This window comes from Lepidochelys olivacea (assembly GCF_965140295.1).
Source record: "Lepidochelys olivacea isolate rLepOli2 genome assembly, chromosome: 11".
NCBI lineage: Eukaryota > Metazoa > Chordata > Testudines > Cheloniidae > Lepidochelys > Lepidochelys olivacea.
The window spans coordinates 40,431,583-40,443,202 of record NC_140421.1 but is presented as its reverse complement, the minus strand read 5'-3'; the positions used below and the strand labels follow the sequence as shown (position 1 = coordinate 40,443,202).

At 45.6% G+C, this 11,620-nt stretch overlaps 1 long non-coding RNA gene across 1 annotated transcript in view; it reads left to right on the top strand.

Moving 5' to 3' along the window:
* LOC311528552 overlaps positions 1-11,620 on the top strand; it is a 97,653-nt gene that overhangs the window by 78,943 nt on the left and 7,090 nt on the right. The gene's annotated exons all lie outside the window — the stretch shown is intronic.

The following is an 11,620-nucleotide window of genomic DNA, read 5'->3' as shown; positions in this document are numbered from 1 at the left end:
TCGGCGGAGTGCATCCTCACTACCGTGGCTAGCATTGACTTACGGAGCGGTGCACTGTGGGTAACTATCCCGCAGTTCCCGCAGTCTCCGCTGCCCACTGGAATTCAGGGTTACGCTCCCAATGCCTGACGGGGCAGATATTGTCGCCGGTGGTTTTGGGTACATGTCGTCAGTCACCCCTCCCTCCGTGAAAGCAATGGCAGACAATCGTTTCGCGCCTTTTTTCCGTGCAGACACCATACCACGGCAAGCATGGAGCCTGCTCAGCTTAGCTTACCGTCACCCCTGCTGTTGTGTCCTGGGTGCTGCTGTAAGCAGACGGTGCAGTAGGACCACTAACCGTCATCATCCACCGCTTCTGTTGCAACGCTGCTCTCCTGCTCTTGTAAATGAGCTCAGTCTCACTAGCAAATTTCTCCATGTTGTCATCATCTACCACTTCCATTGCAACTCTGCTCTCCTGCTCTCCTGGTGCCATAAATCAACCTCACAGGTCCTCTCGTCGTTCTGTAGAAATATCTATTCTCGTGGCATCCGTCGTCAGCCACCGCTTCCGTTGCAACTCTGCTCTCCTGCTCTCCTGCAGATGCCATACCACGGCAAGCATGGAGCCCACTCAGCTCACCGCTGCTGTTGTGAGCATTGTAAACACCTCACGCATTATCCTGCAGTATGTGGAGAACCTGCAAAAGCAGGCGAGGAGGTGACGACAGTGCGGTCATGATAGTGATGAGGATGTGGACACAGACTTCTCTCAAAGCACGGGCCCTGGCAATTTGGACATCATGGTGGTAATGGGGCAGGTTCCTGCCATGGAACACCGATTCTGGGCCCGGGAAACAAGCACAGACTGGTGGGACCGCATAGTGTTGCTGGTCTGGGATGATTCCCAATGGCTGCAAAACTTTCGCATGCATAAGGGCACTTTCATGGAACTTTGAGACTTGCTTTCCTCTGCCCTGAAGTGCAAGAATACCAAGATGAGAACAGCCCTCACAGTTGAGAAGCAAGTGGTGATAGCCCTCTGGAAGCTTGCAATGCCAGATAGCTACTGGTCAGTGGGGAATCAATTTGGAGTGGGTAAATCTACTGCGGGGGCTGCTGTGATCCAAGTAGCCAACAGAATCACTGAGCTGCTGCTATCAAGGGTAGTGACTCTGGGAAATGTGTAGGTCATAGTGGATGGCTTTGCTGCAATGGGGTTCCCTAACTGTGGTGGGGCGATAGACGGAATGCATATCCCTATCTTGGGATGGGACCACCAGGGCAGCCAGTACATAAACCGCAAAGGGTACTTTTCAATGGTGCTGCAAGCGCTCGTGGATCACAAGGGACGTTTCTCCAACATCAGTGTGGGATGGCTGGGAAAGGTTCATGACGCTGGTGTCTTCAGGAACTCTGGTCTGTTTAAATGGCTGCAGGAAGGGATTTACTTCCCAGACCAGAAAATAACTGTTGGGGATGTTGAAATGCCTATAGTTATCCTTGGGGACCCAGCCTACCCGTTAATGCCCTGGCTTATGAAGCCATACACAGGCACCCTGGACAGTAGTAAGAAGCAGTTCAACTATAGGCTGAGCAAGTGCAGAATGGTGATAGAGTGTGCATTTGGACATTTAAAAGCGCGCTAGTGTAGTTTACTGACTAGGTTAGACCTCAGCGAAACCAATATTCCCATTGTTATTGCTGTGTGCTCCACAATATCTGTGAGAGTAAGGGGGAGACGTTTATGGCGGGGTGGGAGGTTGAGGCAAATCGCCTGGTGGCCGATTATGCACAGCCAGACATCAGGGCGATTAGAAGAGCACAGCAGGGCACGCTGTACATCAGAGAAGCTTTGAAAACCAGTTTCGTGACTGGCCAGGCTACGGTGTGACAGTTCTGTTTGTTTCTCCTTGATGAAAACCTGCCCCCTTTGTTGACTCTACTTCCCTGTAAGCCAACCGACCTCCCCCCTTCGATCACCACTTTCAGAGGCAATAAAGTCATTATTGTTTCAAAATCATGCATTCTTTATTAATTCATCACACAAATAGGGGGGAAACTCGCAAGGTAGCCTGGGAGGGGTGGGTGAGGAGGGAAGCACTGGGAGGAGTGGTGGATAAGGGGAGGAGGGAAGGACAAGTCCACACTACAGTTCAAAACTTATTGAATGCCAGTGGCTGGGTGCCTGTAGCCTCCCCCCACCTCCCACGTTCTTGGGCATCTGGGTGAGGAGGATATGGAACTTGGGGAGGAGGGAAGGCAGTTATACAGGGGCTGCCACGGAGGTCTGTGCTCCTGCTGCCTTTCCTGCAGCTTCACCAGACACCTGAGCATGTCAGTTTGCTCCCCCATTAGCCTCAGCATTACATCCTGCCTCCTCTCATCGTGCTCCTCCCTCCTCTCATCGCATTCATTTAATGCTTTCCTAGACTCTGCCATTGTTTGCCTCCACGCATTCTGCTGAGCTCTTTCAGTGCAGGAGGACTGCATGAGCTCTGAGAACATATCATCCCAAGTGCATTTTTTTCGCCTTCTAGTCTGTGCTAGCCTCTGGGACGGAGTTGATAGGGGGAGCATAGAAACATTTGCAGCTGCAGGAGGGAAAAAAGGGAGAGTAGTATTTAAAAAGATACATTTTAGAGAACAAAGTGAAGACTATTTCACACTGAATCAAGTGATTCACATTACATAGCACATGTGCCTGCCATTTTGGTGCAAGACATCACACACCCTCAGCTGGGCAACAGAATTCAGCTTGCAGGCAGCCATGGTAAGGCAAAGGGTTTCGGCTCCTTCAACCTTTATAACATGTGGGAACAGTTTCAAACAGCAGCATCCTCCTTTCCCATACCAAGCAAAGCCCGTTGGGTTGGCCATTTAAAAGGAGGGGCTGTGGTTTTAGGGTGAATGTGCAGCACAATCCAAACCCACTCCTCCCTGCCAAATTCTCTGGGATGATCACTTCATCCCCCACCCCCACTTCATGGCTAGTATCAGGGAAGATCCCTGTCAGCCAAACGTGAACAGCTCAGCATGAACGGGCCTCCCCCCACCACGTGACTAACAGCGGGGATGATTTCTTTTCAGCCAAAGGCAACCAGCCCAGCAGGAGAAGGCACCTCTGAATGTCCCCTTAAACAAATTTCCCATATTTCAACCAGGTGACCATGAATGATATCACTCTCCTGAGGCTAACACAGAGAGATAAAGAATGAATGTTGCTTGAATGCCAGCAAAGCCTGGGTCCATTTGCTGCAATGCTTTGTTCTGCAATGCGTTCAGGCTACTTGCTACTGGCTTGGCATGGTAAAGTGTCCTACCATGGAAGACGGAATAAGGCTGCCTTCCCCAGAAACCTTCTACAAAGGCTTTGAGAGTACCTCCAGAAGAGCTTCATGGAGATATCCCTGGAGGATTTCTGCTCCATCCCCAGACACATTAAGAGACTTTTCCAGTAGCTATACTGGCCACAAATGCATCCCAAATCTTCAGGGCAAATTAATCAGTAAACACGCTTGCTTTTAAACCCTGTATTATATTTACAAAGGTACACTCACCAGAAGTGCCTTCTCCGGCTTCATGGTCTGGGTGCCTGCCTTGGGAGGGTTAGGAGGGTATTGGCTCCAGGGTGATGAAGAATTCCTGGCTGCCGGGGAGAAGGGATTCTCCGCTTGCCTGCTCTGTGCTATCCTCAACCTCCTCCTCCTCCTCCTCATCTTCCTCCTCCACAAAATCCTCTTCCCTTGCAGGTGTCCACGGACAGTGGTGGAGTAATGGTAGGGGAGGCTCCCTAGAATTGCATGCAGCTTATCATAGAAGCGGCATGTCTGGGTCTCTGACCCAGAGCGACTGTTGCCTCCTTTGTTTTTTGATAGGCTTGCCTGAGCTCCTTAACTTTCACGTGGCACTGCTGTGTGTCCCTGTTGCAGCCTCTGTCCATCATGCCCTTGGAGATTTTGGCAAATATATTGGCATTTCATCTTTGGAACGGAGTTCTGCCTGCACGGATTCTTCTCCCCATACAGCGATCATATCCAGTACCTCTCGTTCAGTCCATGCTGGAGCTCTTTTGTGACTCTGGGACTACATGGTTACCTGTGCTGATGAGCTCTGCATGGTCACCTGTGCTGATCAGCTCGCCACGTTGGCCAAACAGGAAATGAAATTCAAAAGTTTGCGGGGCTTTTCCTGTCTACCTGGCCAGTGCATTTGAGTTGAGAGTGCTGTTCAGAGTGGTCACAATGGAGCACTGTGGGATAGCTCCCGGAGGCCAATCCTGTCAAATTGCATCCACACTACCCCAAATTCAACCCAGCGAGGACGATTTTAGCGCTAAACCCCTCGCAGGGGAGGAGTACAGAAATTGATTTTAAGAGCCCTTTAAGTTGACAAAACAGGCTTGGTCGTGTGGACAGGTGTAGGGTTAAATCAACCTAATGCTGCTAAATTCAACCTAAACTCATAGTGTAGAGCAGGGCTTAGAGATAGAGACTGAGAGTATGTCTACACTGCACTCTAAGACAGGGTCTGTGGGAGCTTTGCTTGTGTACTTGATGTTTCCAAGCCCAATTGCTGGACCCAGGTCTCACAGCTGTGCTAATGTGTCATTACTGTACTATGCAGACCTTCTGACTTGGGTCTGTGTCTTGACCTGCTTCCACACTGCAAAATGATTCGGGCTCTGACCCACCGTCCTAGCAGGATCCTAGGTCCTGGGTCCTCAGTGCCTGCTGATCTGAGTCAGACTGATTTGTGTGTGGATGAAAGGGGGTCTTGGGCTCAAACCTAAGTCAGAGCCCAGGCTTAGTGTGCAGTGTAGACATATTTAAGGGTATGCCTACAACACTGCACTCATGGAGTGTGATTGCTGCGTGTGTAGACATACCCAAGATAGCTTTAATCTGTCTAGTTTGGGTACTGGTTTCAATTAAGCTGTGGCAGCAAAGGCTTCAGGGTGGCCTATCTGCCCAGATAATTACTGAGCATTCCAGGCAGGGTTGCACAGTCACTCCTGAAGCCCATAGTGCCATAGTTTCACTGCTATCAATATCTGAGCTACCTAGATTAAAGCAGCCAGAATATGCGCCAGCTGGGGGTGGGTGCAGGAGAGCTAGGAAAATAAGGGATGCCTTGGGTCCAGGCATCCTGGGCTTGGAAGGACACATGGAAGAAAGGGGAAATGATAGTTTTAAATAATGAAATAACATCTATTCAAACATTTCTTAACATCTAATATTAAATATACATCGTTCCTTGAATAAAAATTTAAGAATATATTTTAAATTACAGATTCATTTTATTGAAATTCTAAAATATGGGTAGGCCTTTTACAACACATGGCAGGGTTGAAGGAGGATGCAATTTTATTTTTCTGAAGGAGCACTAAACTTTCAAAAGTTTGAGGAACAGCTGTAAACAAAGTGAGTAATGCTATGGTAAGGTTTAGTGTGGCAGAAGGCTTTTATTGGCATATGTTTGGGATGAATTTACTCATGAATAAACTTGCAGGAATTGCACATCATCACAAACTTGCTCATTGGAGATGCAGGTCATCCCAAATATATGCCTATAATTTTTTTTACACAGTGTATGTTCTGTACTGTATAATCAGAGACACACACACAAAAGGAAATTAATTCACATAAGTGCCTAGCACAGTGTGCCTATGTGGAGGGCTCTTAGGTGCTATGGCAAGACGAATAAGTATAATAATATTATGTATTGCAAACCCCAACCCATAGAAAATCATAAATCAGACCCCCTAAAAAATCATGAGTGGCTTAAAATCATGTGATTTTTTAAAAATAATAATTAATGTTGAGGTCTTGAAAACAAATAATGAGTCACATTTTCAAGCTCTTTGTGCAACCCATCTATAATTACTTTTTTGGGGGGGAGGGGGGGAATCTCTGGTATAGAGTTATTTTCCCAAAGTATTGTTTTTACAGCATATTTATTTCTGACATGTTCGGATGTATGATGAAATTATAAAGCATTGTAAAAATGTTACATAGCTCAGCCTTTTTTCTAGTGCTTGTTCGTTTCAAATAGGGAAACGCAAACGATCCTGTGTAAAGAATGATGAAATAGACAGCGAACAATAGCATACAATTATTCTGCGCCAGGTTCTGCTCAATGAGCCCAATCCTGCAAAGTGCTGCATGGCAATGCCCTCAACTCGCATTGATTTCAGTGGGAATTGACATCCCAGACAGCTTGCCCCCAAGCTTCTCCCCAGGAAGCCCCTACACATTCACCTTCAGGGCTGCCAAATGTCTCGCATCTTGTCGGTACTCACAGACAGGCGCATTTCTGCGGGCCAGGCAGAATGGCCCGCCCAGCGGCGCTTCAGGAATGCGCTGCGATTGCAGGTCACGCCCACGAGAGGGCGCCGTGGTACCTGCTGAGTTAGGCTGCCAAGTGGCCTCTGTCTCGCTACTCCCCCTGCTGGATCTGAGCGAGGCAACAAGCGGGAGGAGCCGGCAAGTGGCACCGGCTGCAGCTGCTGAGGAGGCAGCAGGGGTAAGTGAGGGGAGGCTGGGAGCTAGTACTGGGCCTGTGTTCCCCGCAGGTGTCTCAAGCCCAGCCCCTCCTCCGGTAACCCCACTACCTGCATAACACCAGCTACTGCCCAGTTTTCCCAAGGAACAGCCCCACACACCCCAGCTGTGCCCAGCCCCCTGCCACTCAGCATCTCCCTATCTTTCCCCACAACCCCAGCTCCCTGTAGCTACTCCCCACAAACCCAGCCCCCAATCAGCGCCTCCTCCACCCAGACACCTCCACAACCCCAGCTTTCTTTAGCCACTGCCCACCCAGCTTTCCCACAGCCCTAGCTCCTTTACAGCCCTCATGCAGCACCCGCCTGCTCCCCGCACGCACATCAGCATCCATCCACCGGCCAGCCACACATGCCAAGGTGTGTGCAGCTCCATGTCCAACCCCTTCTACTGCCTGGGGCAGGGTGTGTTGACATTCAGCTGAAGTTTATGGTCTTCTATAAATGTATCCTGCACAAAAGTTGGCAGCTATGCAGTTCTTGCCCCACACCCAGTCCCCAAGTCTCCCACTCCACTCAGCAGCCAACTACCCCCTAGGTACCCTCCACCACCCATCTCAGGTACCCGAACATTGCAGACACTTTCCAGCCCCCACCTATTCCAACCATAGCAGATGAGTTTGGTGCAGCTTCTTGCCCAACCTCCACCGTTGCTTGGAGCAAGGTTTGTTGACTGTAAGCCGAAGTTTATTTGCAGACATGCAAATTAGACAAAAAATTGCATACATTTCACACATGGAACTGCACAAAGCTTGGTAACTATGTGTTTGTGAGTAGGGTATGTATGTATTTATGTACATGTGAACACAGTGGAAGTAGACATGCCGGTAGCTGGAGTTTTGTTACCTCTACTGACTGCCTCTGGTTATAGCCACTTCCCATCTGCCCCCTCCCTGTTCCTGATGAGGATGAGAGGCAACCCACGCCGCGGACTGCCTGGTGAGCCTGCAATCAGACAGATGAAGAGAAAAGGTCAGTTGGGGGGCAGCTGATGAGCAATATTTTTCTCAAGAGAAAACTCCACAAGTAAGCCAGGGGCCTGGTGGAAGGATAATTCTGGTGAACTTTAGGGTCCTCCTACCAGTTGCTTTTTTCATTTCTCCCTACTAAGAAGAAAATGGCCTAAAATTCACCAGAGTATGTACAGGATCCCCAGTTGATTTGGTACCCTCAGCCTATGAGGTGAGTTGTTGCTGACAAACATTTTCACATGTTGGTAACTATGATGTCTATGCAAAAGCTGTACCAAGAAGCTCAGTTCTTTTGACTGCTTCACTACCCCCATTTGTTGTGCTGGAAGAATGTATAATGGTCGTGGGTTTTTTGGGTGAGGGGGAGGGGTTGCAGCCAAGTGCTTGTTTCCTTATTGTGCAAAGCAATAAATTTTACTGTTCCAAAAGATTTCTTCTCTTTAAATAACGCGTATCAAAAGGTTGGTAGCCATATTCTGTTGGGCCCTCCTGATGGCTACGTGGGACATTATTCTGTGACTTCAATTAAATAGAAATATTTGCTAAAATCACGATTGGGTATATGATAAAACCAGGAGTTGGGGAGCTTCAAGTGGCCATGTCTGGATGAATTTGAAGGTGAAATATAATGACAAAAAAGTTTCCATTTTTAAATACCTGCACATTCTGTTTTATTGCTGTTTAACCTTTTCAATATTCATAAGTAAATACTAGGGTATAATTCTTTATAAGACTATATTTTAAAAGTATTTGGAATACAAATTAATATGGATAAGAGAAATAATTTCAAAGCCTCAGTGTTGACTTTCTTGCGCTGGATTTAGACTACTAAGTCACTTAGACGCTTTTGAAAATTGTTCTCTAAGTCTATTTTGGCATACACTCTTCAACCACTGCAGATAATAGCAGCATGCAGACTGTAGAGAAAAAAGGATATGGCTAGTTGTACCAAAGACAGTGACACAGTTTGCAGGTAAAAAGAGGTCCAAGGAATTTAGGATGATATATGGAGATTTTCTCAAAAGGAAAACAAGCACATAGATTTAATAATAAGATAGTTAATATATTGAATCAAAAATGTAATTTCTCAGGGCCTCTTAAGCTAATGGATATAGGAAAAAAAGGATTCAGCTCAAGCAGCCAAGATAACTAACTCTCTGAAGATATTGCAGCCATGAATATGGCACTATTTTGTTTGTAATGGGAGCGTATTACAGATAAATTAAAGTCACAAAAGCAGCATTTTACTTATGAACAAAGAAAGAGGCTGTTAATAGAAAGGACAAAGGTAGAAAGGGTGGATTAACAATACAGTCGAAAGGGTGGCTGTACACTATTTGTGTGTCATAGTACTGCAAGGTTGAGAGTGAGTGAGTAATAAATACCCTGTCAGTTTTATTCTTGTGATATATGTTTTAATGATCTTGAATATTATATTAAAGTTGACTTTAAAAACAAATGTCATTAATGTAGAGCTTGTGAAAGTCACATATTTATCCATATAGCACCAAGAGTGGCAGTGCAGACTTCTCTGTCAACGCGGCTGCACATCAATCCTTGTTCTAATCCTTGAAGGTCTGAATTTTATTTGAAAATCTCATAGAATGACAGAAGTTAGGGCCTGGTCTTGTGAGATGCTGAGAACCCACAGCTCACACTGAAATCAGTAGCAATTAAGGATGCTTAGCATTTCACTCTTTGTAAATCCAGGCAGTTGTTGTTGTTGGGCTAAAACCGCAGCTTTCCTGATGTTAAACCATTGAACTGCTGCCTGGAAAGAAAATGCAGATTTTAGTTTCAAATGAGCAACACTGAAAAAATAATAAAATATTCCACTTTATTTCAAATGCATTGGAAAGCTACACACAATTTTCAAAGGTATTTCCTTCCTTCTTCCTTGTGCCAGTGCCACACTTTGATGTTGAAAGAGACAATTATGCTGAGCATGTGGATATCAAATGTTTTTTTTCTTGCAATTGGAACCATATGGAAATCCTCGGAATTTTTCCACTTTACTCATTTCTTACTGTTTAGCATATTAAATAATTCAGTTAATATAGGTGATTTCCAAGTATCTATTTCACACTGGTTATAACCAGAGAAAGGTAAATGCTCCACAGTCACACGTTGGTAGATGGGTATCAAACTCCTGGCCCACAGGCCAGATGTGACCTGATTTCATATATCTATTCAGACTTCACTTTAGTTTGAGATGGCACAGCAATTTGGCCTCACCAACAGCAGCAACCAAAGAAGTGCTTTAGTGCTTTTTATATTGAATCTGTTGGAAATGAAAATAGACCAGGACTGAATGCAGACCAAAACTGGGCTCAATGACAGTGGCTCAATACATGTCACCTTCCTCTTGTGGCTGTATATTGTGTTTCAGAATCTAACCTGAAATGAATTGCAGCTGTCCATACACAGGACTTTAGCCATTTACATTTGGTTCACATATAAGATTATTTTTGCAATCATAAAGGCTATTTTTTTTTCTTTAAAATGGAAATTTGTTATTGGATTTAACTGGGGTTCTGCACAGGTGCAGAAGCCCATGCAATCAGATTCCATTGGTGGACTGGGGACTATAAATATTGATAGGCTCTAATCCTCCAGTGGATCTCACCCAGACTACAGCTAGGATTGTGAGTATGTTAACAGTTATGGGGTTGGTCACCTTAACCAGTTGTGTTGTAAGATACACAGTTGGTGTGTGAAAATAGAATGATTTCTTCCATCACAACTGTATTTTTATGTCCACACCCAGCTCTCCGCCTCTTTTTAGCAGTTCATGCTAGGACTTTCTGGGCATATCTCTCATAATGCCCTATCAGCTGCTGCCAGTCCCATGGCCTATGTGTAATTCAGCAACACTCCTTCTTTCTACCTAGGATTATATGATTTCTTACATAAAGCCCATAATCTTCTTCCAAGGGAGTCACAGAGACCTTGGTATCAGAGACCTTTTTGTCACTGATAATTGCATCCTCCAGCTTCTGAATTTTGATGCGTGACATACTGGAGGAAGAGCAGAGCAGAAATGGTAACAATATCCAGAACATTCTGAGGTGGTACCTGAAAAGAAGACAAGGAGATATGTATAGAATTGGGTTCATCTACATGCTGAACTGAATTGTGAGGAGTGCTGACTTTGAGCCGGATCAGGCTCTAGCCACTGGTGGGACAATGTTGTGACTCCTGGACTGACAGTGACTAGCTGAGACAGCTGTGGTTGACATTCCTTACAAAGGCTTAGCTTACACTATAAAATTATGCATTTGACAGCTGTTGCCCCCGGTAACAAGAGAGGTGTCTTAGGCATCTGGGAACGAGCACCAACACATACTAAGGCTCCTTGGCATGTAGAAGACCACATAGGAGTGGAGTGCAATGAAGTAAATGCTGTAGACTTGTGTGATCAAGGTTACAAGTGATCCTGAAATAATGGATGACTTTGAACAATGCTGAAGCTTTCCAGACTGTACTGGAATCATTCAGGGAACTCATTTTCCAATTCTTTGTTACCCTAATCAGATTCAGAATTCTACAACTGAAAGTCTTACCACTCATTGATCAGGCAAGCTGTGGTGGGCTACAGAGGGCATGTCATAACCATACAGCTAAGGGTAGCCTAGAATTCCTTCTTACCTGTAAGGGGTTAAGAAGCTCAAATAACCTGGTTGGCACCTGACCAAAAGGACCAATGGGGAAAGAAGATACTTTCAAATCTGGGGAGGGGGAGGCTTTGTGTGTGTGTGTGTTCTCTTGGGAAGCAGATAAGTATCAGGTCAGAAAACTCCTTCTCCTATAAACCAATCCTGAACCAGTCTCTAATATTACAAAAATAGTAAGTAAAGCCAGGTAAGGCGTGTTAGATTATTTTTGTTTTAGCTTGTGAATTTTCCCTCTGCTAGAAGGTTTATTCCTGTTTTTTGTAACTTTGAACTAAGCCTAGAGGGAGTTCTTCTGTGTTTGTGAATCTTTTGTTACCCTGTAAAGTTATCTTCCATCCTGATTTTACAGAGGTGATTCTTTTACCTTTTCTTTAAATAAAATTCTTCTTTTAAGAACCTGATTGATTTTCAGTGTCCTAAAACCCAGTGGG